Source organism: Leptonychotes weddellii, unplaced genomic scaffold (genome assembly GCF_054177405.1).
Source record: "Leptonychotes weddellii isolate Sample4059 unplaced genomic scaffold, ASM5417740v2 HiC_scaffold_9307, whole genome shotgun sequence".
Lineage (NCBI taxonomy): Eukaryota > Metazoa > Chordata > Mammalia > Carnivora > Phocidae > Leptonychotes > Leptonychotes weddellii.
The window spans coordinates 1-8,171 of NW_028064808.1; the positions used below are offsets into that span (position 1 = coordinate 1).

Sequence of the window (8,171 nt, forward strand, 5' to 3'; positions counted from 1 at the left end):
ACATAGTCTGTAGGCTGTGAGCCTGGCAGATGGGGGAGGATGACCTAGCCGTGTGGCTCATTTGTGCCCTGGTTCCAGTGTGCTAGATTGCCTTAGAGTACCAGGGCCTATGTGTTCCAGAGCCATGCCCAATGGGAGGGTGCCAGCGAGCCCAGGCTGCTGGTGTGGCCACCTCCAGGCAGGCATCCAGACTCCGGGAACTTGGGGTCTAGAAGGGACTTCGTTTCATCGTGCCTCTGTGGAAGTTGGCTTGTCAAGGTTTTCCCTGGCAAGAGTCCCGGAAAAGGTGCCTGAGTGATGGCCTTCCACGAAGGGCATTGTTTCTGGTTCCAGCCCCAGAGCCCGGTCGACCCGGGGAACGATCCTGGTACCCCAGATATGCTCCAGTTTCCTTGTGTTCAGCAGACACGGACCGCTCAAAAGCATGTTAGACCTCCAGTACTTGCCCCCTCTGTCCACACCTGGGATTAATCCGGAATCTGGTCCGCTTCCCCACAGTCACTGAGGAGTCTGGGTGGAGGGGAGAAGAGGGGGCCCCGGATGACCGCTGGGCATGTGTTTTTCCCAGTGCACAGCCAGCTGTGGGGGCGGCGTGCAGACCAGGGCCGTGCAGTGCCTGGCGGGGGGCCGGCCGGCCTTGGGCTGCTTCGTGCACCAGAAGCCCACCGCCTCCCTGGCCTGCAACACCCACTTCTGCCCCATCGCAGGGAAGACAGGTGAGTATTTGGGGCCCCTCAGCCTGGCCTTGGCATCCCGGGGTGGGCTGTCATGTGTCTGGAGCAGTTCCTTAGTGGGCCCGAGGAAGTGGGGTGCCCGCGGTTAGAGAGCCCTGGCGTCAGGGCCTCTGTCCCTTTCAGAGAACGTGCAACTGAAGTTCGGTGGCCGGAGGCTGGACCGTCGTTCCCGGCATCACTAAGTGTGCAGGTGCTGCACAGAAGGGAGGACAGCACGTCCTGAGGGACGTCCCAAGGAGGGCTTGTGGAAACAGCCCCTCGCACAGGGCTGCCTCTCCCCCGAAGGGCCGCCCTCCGCAGCCCCGGGGCCCCGGCTAACACGGCGCCTGTGCTTTTCAGATGGCTTCTGCAGAGACCACTTCCCCTGGTGCTCTCTGGTGCCCCAGCACGGGATGTGCAGTCAGCAGTTCTATGGGGGTCGGTGCTGCAAGACGTGCTCCACCTCCAACCTGTGAGGCCCGGGGGGCCCCGCCCAGGGCGGAGAGTAGAGGGGCTGTGCCTTCAGCCCACATCAGCTGTGCGCTGTGCATCGGAACGCGGCCGGGAGGATGCAAGCTGGGAGAAGAAGAAGAGCTGTGTCGGGAGAGTGTGTGCGTGTGTCTGTGTGAGTGTGTGCATGCGTGCAAACCGTGGGTCTGAAGGCATGCCTGGGCACGCGTGCGCACACATTTCAGGTGAAGCATGGAGGCAGGCGGGAGGGCCCACTCTGCAGACCCCGAGTCATGCTCATCACTTGCACTTCAGCTGAATCAAGTCAAAAGACAGCAGGAGCCGAACTTGCTAAATGCTAAATATGTGGTGCTCTGGAGAAGGAAGGAAATGCCATGACATTAGAAACATGTACAAAAGATCTGCGGCTACGTACACCAGCCTCCCTCCCACCTCGAGGCCCTGCCCCAGGTCTGGACTAACCAGCCTCCCTCTGGGGAAGGAGCTGGATGGGACAGCTCCCGGCAGGTGTCCCCACGGCCCCCTCTTCCCACCCCAGGAGCCCCACTTCTCTCTGCTGGGACAAGAGCCAGGGGGCCCCTCGAAGGGGCGCCTGCCCTGCCAGGGGGAACACTGGACTAAGGACTCCGTGTCCCGATTGGAGACTTTGCCTCTGGAAACAGGAAACATGAAGTCCTGCTATGGTGCTTTGGTCCCTTTCAGACTCACACGCTGGGGGAGAGAACTTTTATAGCCTACGTGTTATCCTTCTCTGTTACGGACAAACGAGCGTTTCTACTCCAACCTGTTCCTTAATGCTTCTCCCTGAAATGACAGAATCACAGGTTATACCAGAATCAGAGAGCGACCAGCTACGCCACACCCCTGCCGTCCTGATGAGCCGCTGGCTGTCCTGCCCAGGCGGACGTCCGCGGACGTGGGGACCTTCAGAACCCCATGCTTCCTTTGCGTGTGTTGTGCTGTTTTTGAACTTTTTTTCCGTGAATTTTGGTTGTTTTGTAAGACCCATTCAGAAAGAAGGCCAGCATTTCCGCATGAAGCTGCACACAGGCCCCCGACACCCCACGCAGTGTTGGTACTGCTCTGCATTGTCCTTCCTACCACGTGGCTCCATTCCGAATGGGCACCTGGATATTTATATTTGCTGAAGTTTTATAATAAATTTTATATTGTACTGCTTGCTTCTGACCTGCTCTGATTCCTCATGAGTTTTGTGCCTGAGATCCGGGGGCTGGCATGGAGGCGGGGAACTGGCCCACGGACAGAGTTGGGGCTGGAACAGGTCAGAGGATGAAGTGCCCCTAAATAAGGAGGCTACAGGGAAGACAGCAGGTGACCGGGGATGGAGGTGGCCAGTGTGGGGGTGGGTAGGACGCTGGGGCCACCCGGCCAGGGGACTGAGGTTTTTGCAGCTTCCACTGGAACCTGAGGGCGGACAGCTTCCCTGGGCCACAACTAACTCGAAGGCGACCCCCGACCCTGTGATTCCTGCTTTATTAGACAGGGTTCGCTACAGAAACAGAAAGAACAGGTGTCCCATGGAGAGAGAAGGGAGCTTTATTTTAGGGATCTGGCTCAGGGTTATGGGGGCTGGCAAATCCAAATTCTGCAGGGCAGAAAGCTGGAAAGAGGGCAGGGTTTCTGCGTTGCAGTCTTGAGGCCAAATGCCTCCTTCTCAGGGACACCTCAGTCTTTGCTCTTAGGGCCTTCAACTGATTGGGTGAGGCCCACCCACATTATGGAGGATCATCAGCTTTATTCAAAGTCTATTAATTTAACCAGTAAATGTCAATCATATATAAAATATATCTTCATAGCAACATCGAGTCTAGTGTTTGACCAAGCAGGTGGGAACCATAGCTCAGCATGTCACCGTGTGGCATCATCCATCACACCACTCCCCTTGGCCTGGATTGAAACAGCCCACATGGGGCACCATGAAACGTCCCACTCACTCTCCAAACCTGCCGGGCCTTCAGACAACCCCAGCTGCTGATGTGGCTCAGCAAGCCTACCCCGCCTTCACTAGCGCATGGCCCCACCAGCGGGGGACAGCATCCTAATCCCGAATCACAGACAGGAAGGTGAGACTGGAAATGGACGCAGTGCTTCCCGGTGTCACGGCCAGAGGAGACCAAGCCGGGACTCTGCAGGACTCAGGCAGCTCGTCCCAACACATGAGGGTGTTGTGGATCCACCAAGGCAAGGGGGCCCCTCCCAAACCTCCGTCCTTCTAACAGATTTCCAATAATCCTTCAGTACTGTTCTCAGAAACCCTTCACTGGACATCTGTGTCTGGTTGTGGGAAGGGGGCAAAAATGGGCAGACGTGGTTCTACCCTTGAGGACTTCATGTTCCATCGGGAAACAGCAAAGCGACGTATCACAGGGACAGAGACAGGCAGAAGAGGGGGAGCCTGGCTCCCATCAGCGAGGGAAGAGGTAGGACAGGAGAGGGGCAGCCTTCCATCTGGGCACCTATGCCCCCAGCACTTGGTCAGCCTTTTTCCCCTGCGTGTGTCCTGCTCCAGGTCTGTCCCCCAGCCTGGCCTGCCACGTGCCCTTAAGGGGCGGGTGCCCTGCCCTGTGTGTCTGTGTCCCTGACCAGAACCTTCATTTCCATGTTGCCAACGTGAGCTTCAAAACAGTGCGGGCTGCATGTCCCTTGATGTTTATGTAGCATCGCTGCAGGCCAAGCACAGAGACGGGCGCGGGTGTGTGAAACCCCACGCGGCCCTCCAGTGTGGCGCGAGTCCTGGCTTCCCCGTCATGTGCAGCCCGGCCCCTGGAAGCGCCCCCTCCATCCGTGCAGGCCGTGGGGCTCCTCTCGTCAGCACCACTGTCTTCAGGCCCCTGTGGGCTGGGTGCACGCCCCTGCTTCTGCGGTGGGTGGCCCGGGAGCCTGGGGGCTCTGCAGACACAGGAGACACGGACAGTGACTAGAATCATCTACTCTGTGTCTGGAACCCTGCTCTACCCCCTCCCACCCCCCAGTGCCCTGGGAAAATCTAGCCCATGGAGAATCACTTTCCTTAAGAGTGATGGGAGGTGGGATTTTCCCCAACAACCTGAGTTAGTTTCTCCTGAAAATGTGTGATCCCAATAGATTCTCAGTACTTGGAACTGGAAGAAAGTTCTAGGTGCGAAACTTCCAGGTCCTGTGGGGATGAAGTCAGAATCCGTGCAGAGGGAGGATTCCCCCCGCCGACCCCTCGTAGGAAATGTCTGAATTCGAGGCATGAGTGGCTCCCCAGCTGCCCCCCACTCACTGTCTCCCTTTCTGGGGCCTGCCCCGTGGGCTGAGCGAGGAGGAGCCGACCCTGGGAAGCACAGCTCATGGGGCTTCTCTCTGGGCTCTGGAACCCAGGGGTCTGGTTGACCCCACTGCTGAGGAATCTCCGTGTGATCCGCACTGCCCTGGCCCTGGGGGGTGACAGCGGAAAGTGGGAAAAGAGTGGGTTGACAGGATCCCAGGTACGGGGTGACGATCCAGGGAAGGCGGATTGTGCGGTTCCCATGATGCCATGCAGTCTGCTTTGGGGAGACCAGGCCTCCCCTGTCCCAGTGGTTGTGGTGGCCTTTCTCCTTGCTTGTTTTCCAGCTCCCTGCAGAGGCCATGACCGAGCCACAGAGAGCCTTTTCTTTACCCGGCTCGCCTCTCCAGAGGCCCCCAGATGCAGAATCACACCAAGGGGTGACGTCACCAAGCCCCGGGAGCCATGCGACTCGGACCGAACTCAGCCCCCAGGAATTCCAGGCTGAGCACAGCTACGGGGAGGAGGCGGCCCTGCCAGATAAGCCAGGCACACAGCAGTCACCCAGTCTGTCTCCGTCCGTCCATCCAGTACCTGACCCTCCCAGCACTCCTGGAGATAAAAACCCTCCAGCTCCCAGCTCGGCAGCCCCAGCAACAAAGTTCTGCAGAGACACTCTAGGAGGTGAAGGGAACCTCCCCAGCATCCCAGAACTGTGTCTGTACCTTCCTGGGTCATTCCCTGCCCCCTCCCCGAATATTCTGCATGTCACTCATCTGCAATGTGGCGGCCGAGATGACAGTGTCTGTGTGGTCACAAGGCCGTGCCTCCCAGGACTAGGAGGGAGGCTTCCTCGAGTCTGCTCTTCTCCAGCGAAGGAGGCCAGCCTCTCCCCCGCCGGCCCCCCCCCCACCGTCGCAGGCCTGTCCCCCGCCCCGCTGGTGTTCTGTGCTTCTTCCTGGCTTCCTGCCCACGACCTTCATAAATGCCAGACGTTGGGCTTGACCCTCCAAACGCAGAACTTCTTGTCCCTTCCTTCACGTGCAACAGTGGTTTGCCATATTCACTGTATTCGCTGTGCTGTGGGCTAGGTCTCCAGGACTTGGGTATCTACTAGTTGCAAGTGTGTACGCTTACGCAACATCTTCCTCTTGCCCCCAGCCCTCAGGCCCTAGTAACCACCATTCTACTCACAAAACTGATCTATCGTATGACCCAGCAATTCCCCCTATGGGTGTTTACCTAAAGGAAAATGGAAACAGGATCTCGAAAAGAAGCCCACACCCCCATGTTCATTGCAGCATTATTCACAATAGCTAGGATGTGCAAACAACCCAAGGGTCCATGCACGGATGAATGGATAAAGATGAGGTACATATATATACAATGAAACACTGTTCAGTTATGAGAAAGAAAGAAATCCTGGTATTTGCAACAACGTAGATAGACCCGGAGACCATTATGCTAAGTGAGATGACAAATGCTATATGATCTCACTGATCTGTGGAATCTAAAAAAAGCGTAGGCTGCTTTTTTAAGGCTGGTGACAACCAGGAATGGTTTTCAACCCTAAGTCCCGGAGGGAGTGCCAGCCCAGCCACTGAGCCCCTCTGGGCTGACAGACAGACGCTGTGGTTCATCCTCACTTTTCAGATGGCAAACTTTAAATCTCAGGAGCGAAATCGGCGGCTATCCGGTAGACAGAAGAGAAAGCACCTCATTCTGCAATGTTTGCAAAATCCTTTACAAGAAATGTTGTAGCAAGAGACTGGAATGGAAGGCCAAATAGAAAGCAGCTCTGAAATAGAATACCGTTAATTTCAGCATCGAAATGTGTTTTCTATGTGTATTTTTTATTCATTCAAGGACATGCTGTCTTTAGGGCAGTGGGAAACCTGTCAGAAGCCACCAGGAATGGCAGCGGCCTCTTACTGCTTCTTCGCAGAAGGGACATGGCGCCCCTTGTGCTCACGCCCCCCACTGTCCGCACAGAGCGAGGCTCGTGGTGAAGTCCCTGTGACTCGGGCAGGGATGACCTGCATGGCCCAGGACAGCTGTAGGGTGGTCCCCGCTCTTGCCGGGAAGGAAGTGAGTAATTCAGAACGGCCACACCATCTCACATGGGCTGTGTGCCAGGCACAGTGCATAAGACCCCTTCCCTCAAGGCTCCCCCAGCATGGCCTGGGGCAAGTCATTTCACCTATCTGGCTGTTGGCTTCATTATCCATAAAAAAAGGACTTAGAGGGGCGCCTGGATGGCTCAGTCCTTAAGCATGTGCCTTCAGCTCAGGTCATGATCCTGGGATCCTAGGATCCAGCCCCGTGTCGGGCTCCCTGCTCCGTGGGAAGCCTGCTTCTCCATCTCCCACTCCCCCTGCTTGTGTTCCCTCTCTCGCTGTGTCTCTCTGTCAAATAAATAAATAAAATCTTTAAAAAAAAAAAAAAAAGGACAGATTTTTCAGGGTTCTCAGAAATTCTAAGATGCTGGCCTTTCTACTTTACTTATGATTAAACTAATCCTTTACTGGAGGTCATGAATCAGCCCCGAGAACAGGGTCTTAGCCCACGTCATTGGACTGGAAGGGAAAGAGATCCTCCTGCCCTGCGTTAGAAGAGAGAAAAGAGGGCCCTGGGGAGTTTGTAAGGATCGTTTGGGCAATGCCTATCGAAATCCTTACACCTACACTCAGATACTCACAGACTCTAAGTGGTGGGCAGAGCAGAACTCCCACCTATAATTCTCCCAGAGGCCAGGCAGTGAGTCCGGACCCGGGTGTCCAGGGCCACCAGCCCACCTGCAAGGGGGGAGACCAAAAGCAGGGCGGAGTGTCCTCCTGTCAAGGGTCTTCGACAGGAGCCGTACCCAGGCCCATGTGCCTGCCAGACTCACCCTACAGCCACCTGGCTCCCTCCCATGGTCCCTGGCCTGGGCAGAGGCTCCCGGAGCTCCCGCCTGTGTCAGCATCCAGCCTGTGACTCACAGTGATGAAGATTTCTTCTTCTGACCTCAGGGGTTTGGATGACTGGCCCAGACAGCTGACTCCCCAGCTGGGGTCTAAAAACCCCAGAGGGTTTCAAGTGAGTTTGCAAATTCAGGGCTTTCATCTGAAGTCTGGACAGAGACTCAACAACACCTGGGTGTCCTGTGGCTAAGAGGCGAGTGGGTGCGGAGCGCTGGCAGGAGGTCAGGCCCCAGCAAGCCCCCTGGGGGAAGCCAGCCCGGAGCGGGAGGGGCCGGGAGCATGTTTCTGCTTGCCTTGCTTGCGCATCCGGTAGTCACCATGTGTTCATGGCCTGAGCAGGGCATGCCAGTCTCCCCAGGAAAATCAGGAGCAAACCCATCCAGATCAATGTGCACGCCACGTTTGTCTCCGTGATTTCCTTGATGAGCCTCATCCTCTGGCTCATTCCACCACAGGACTGTGCACCACCGAGTGCCCTCGGCCCCCACCTCTCCATCAAGTGGGACACCAGGCCTTCCCACCGGGGCTTTGGAGGTCACAAAGCTGCCTGCCCTGGAGGATGCCTCCTATAAATGCAGATGGGTCAGGTAGGTGTATTTGTCTTCTATAGCTGGGACACACCTAAATATCGCATCATTCCACTTGGGCTCATGCCTGAGGGGAAATGGACCAAATATTTGTTCAGCTTCAACTCTCTCTCACTTTTGAGTGAGCTCAATAGCTCTGGAATGTGCTGTGCTTTGTCATTCTTCTGTGCCCTTCAAGACTACT

The 8,171-nt window shown here is 56.4% G+C and overlaps 1 long non-coding RNA gene across 1 annotated transcript; it reads left to right on the forward strand.

Annotated features, from left to right (window-relative positions):
* Positions 1 to 6: 6 nt before the first annotated feature.
* LOC145720027 (uncharacterized) lies at positions 7 to 2,358 on the forward strand. The gene is made up of 2 exons (XR_014142749.1): positions 7 to 716; positions 858 to 2,358. It is a non-coding gene; the product is annotated as an uncharacterized LOC145720027 (long non-coding RNA).
* The last annotated feature ends 5,813 nt before the right edge of the window (positions 2,359 to 8,171 follow it).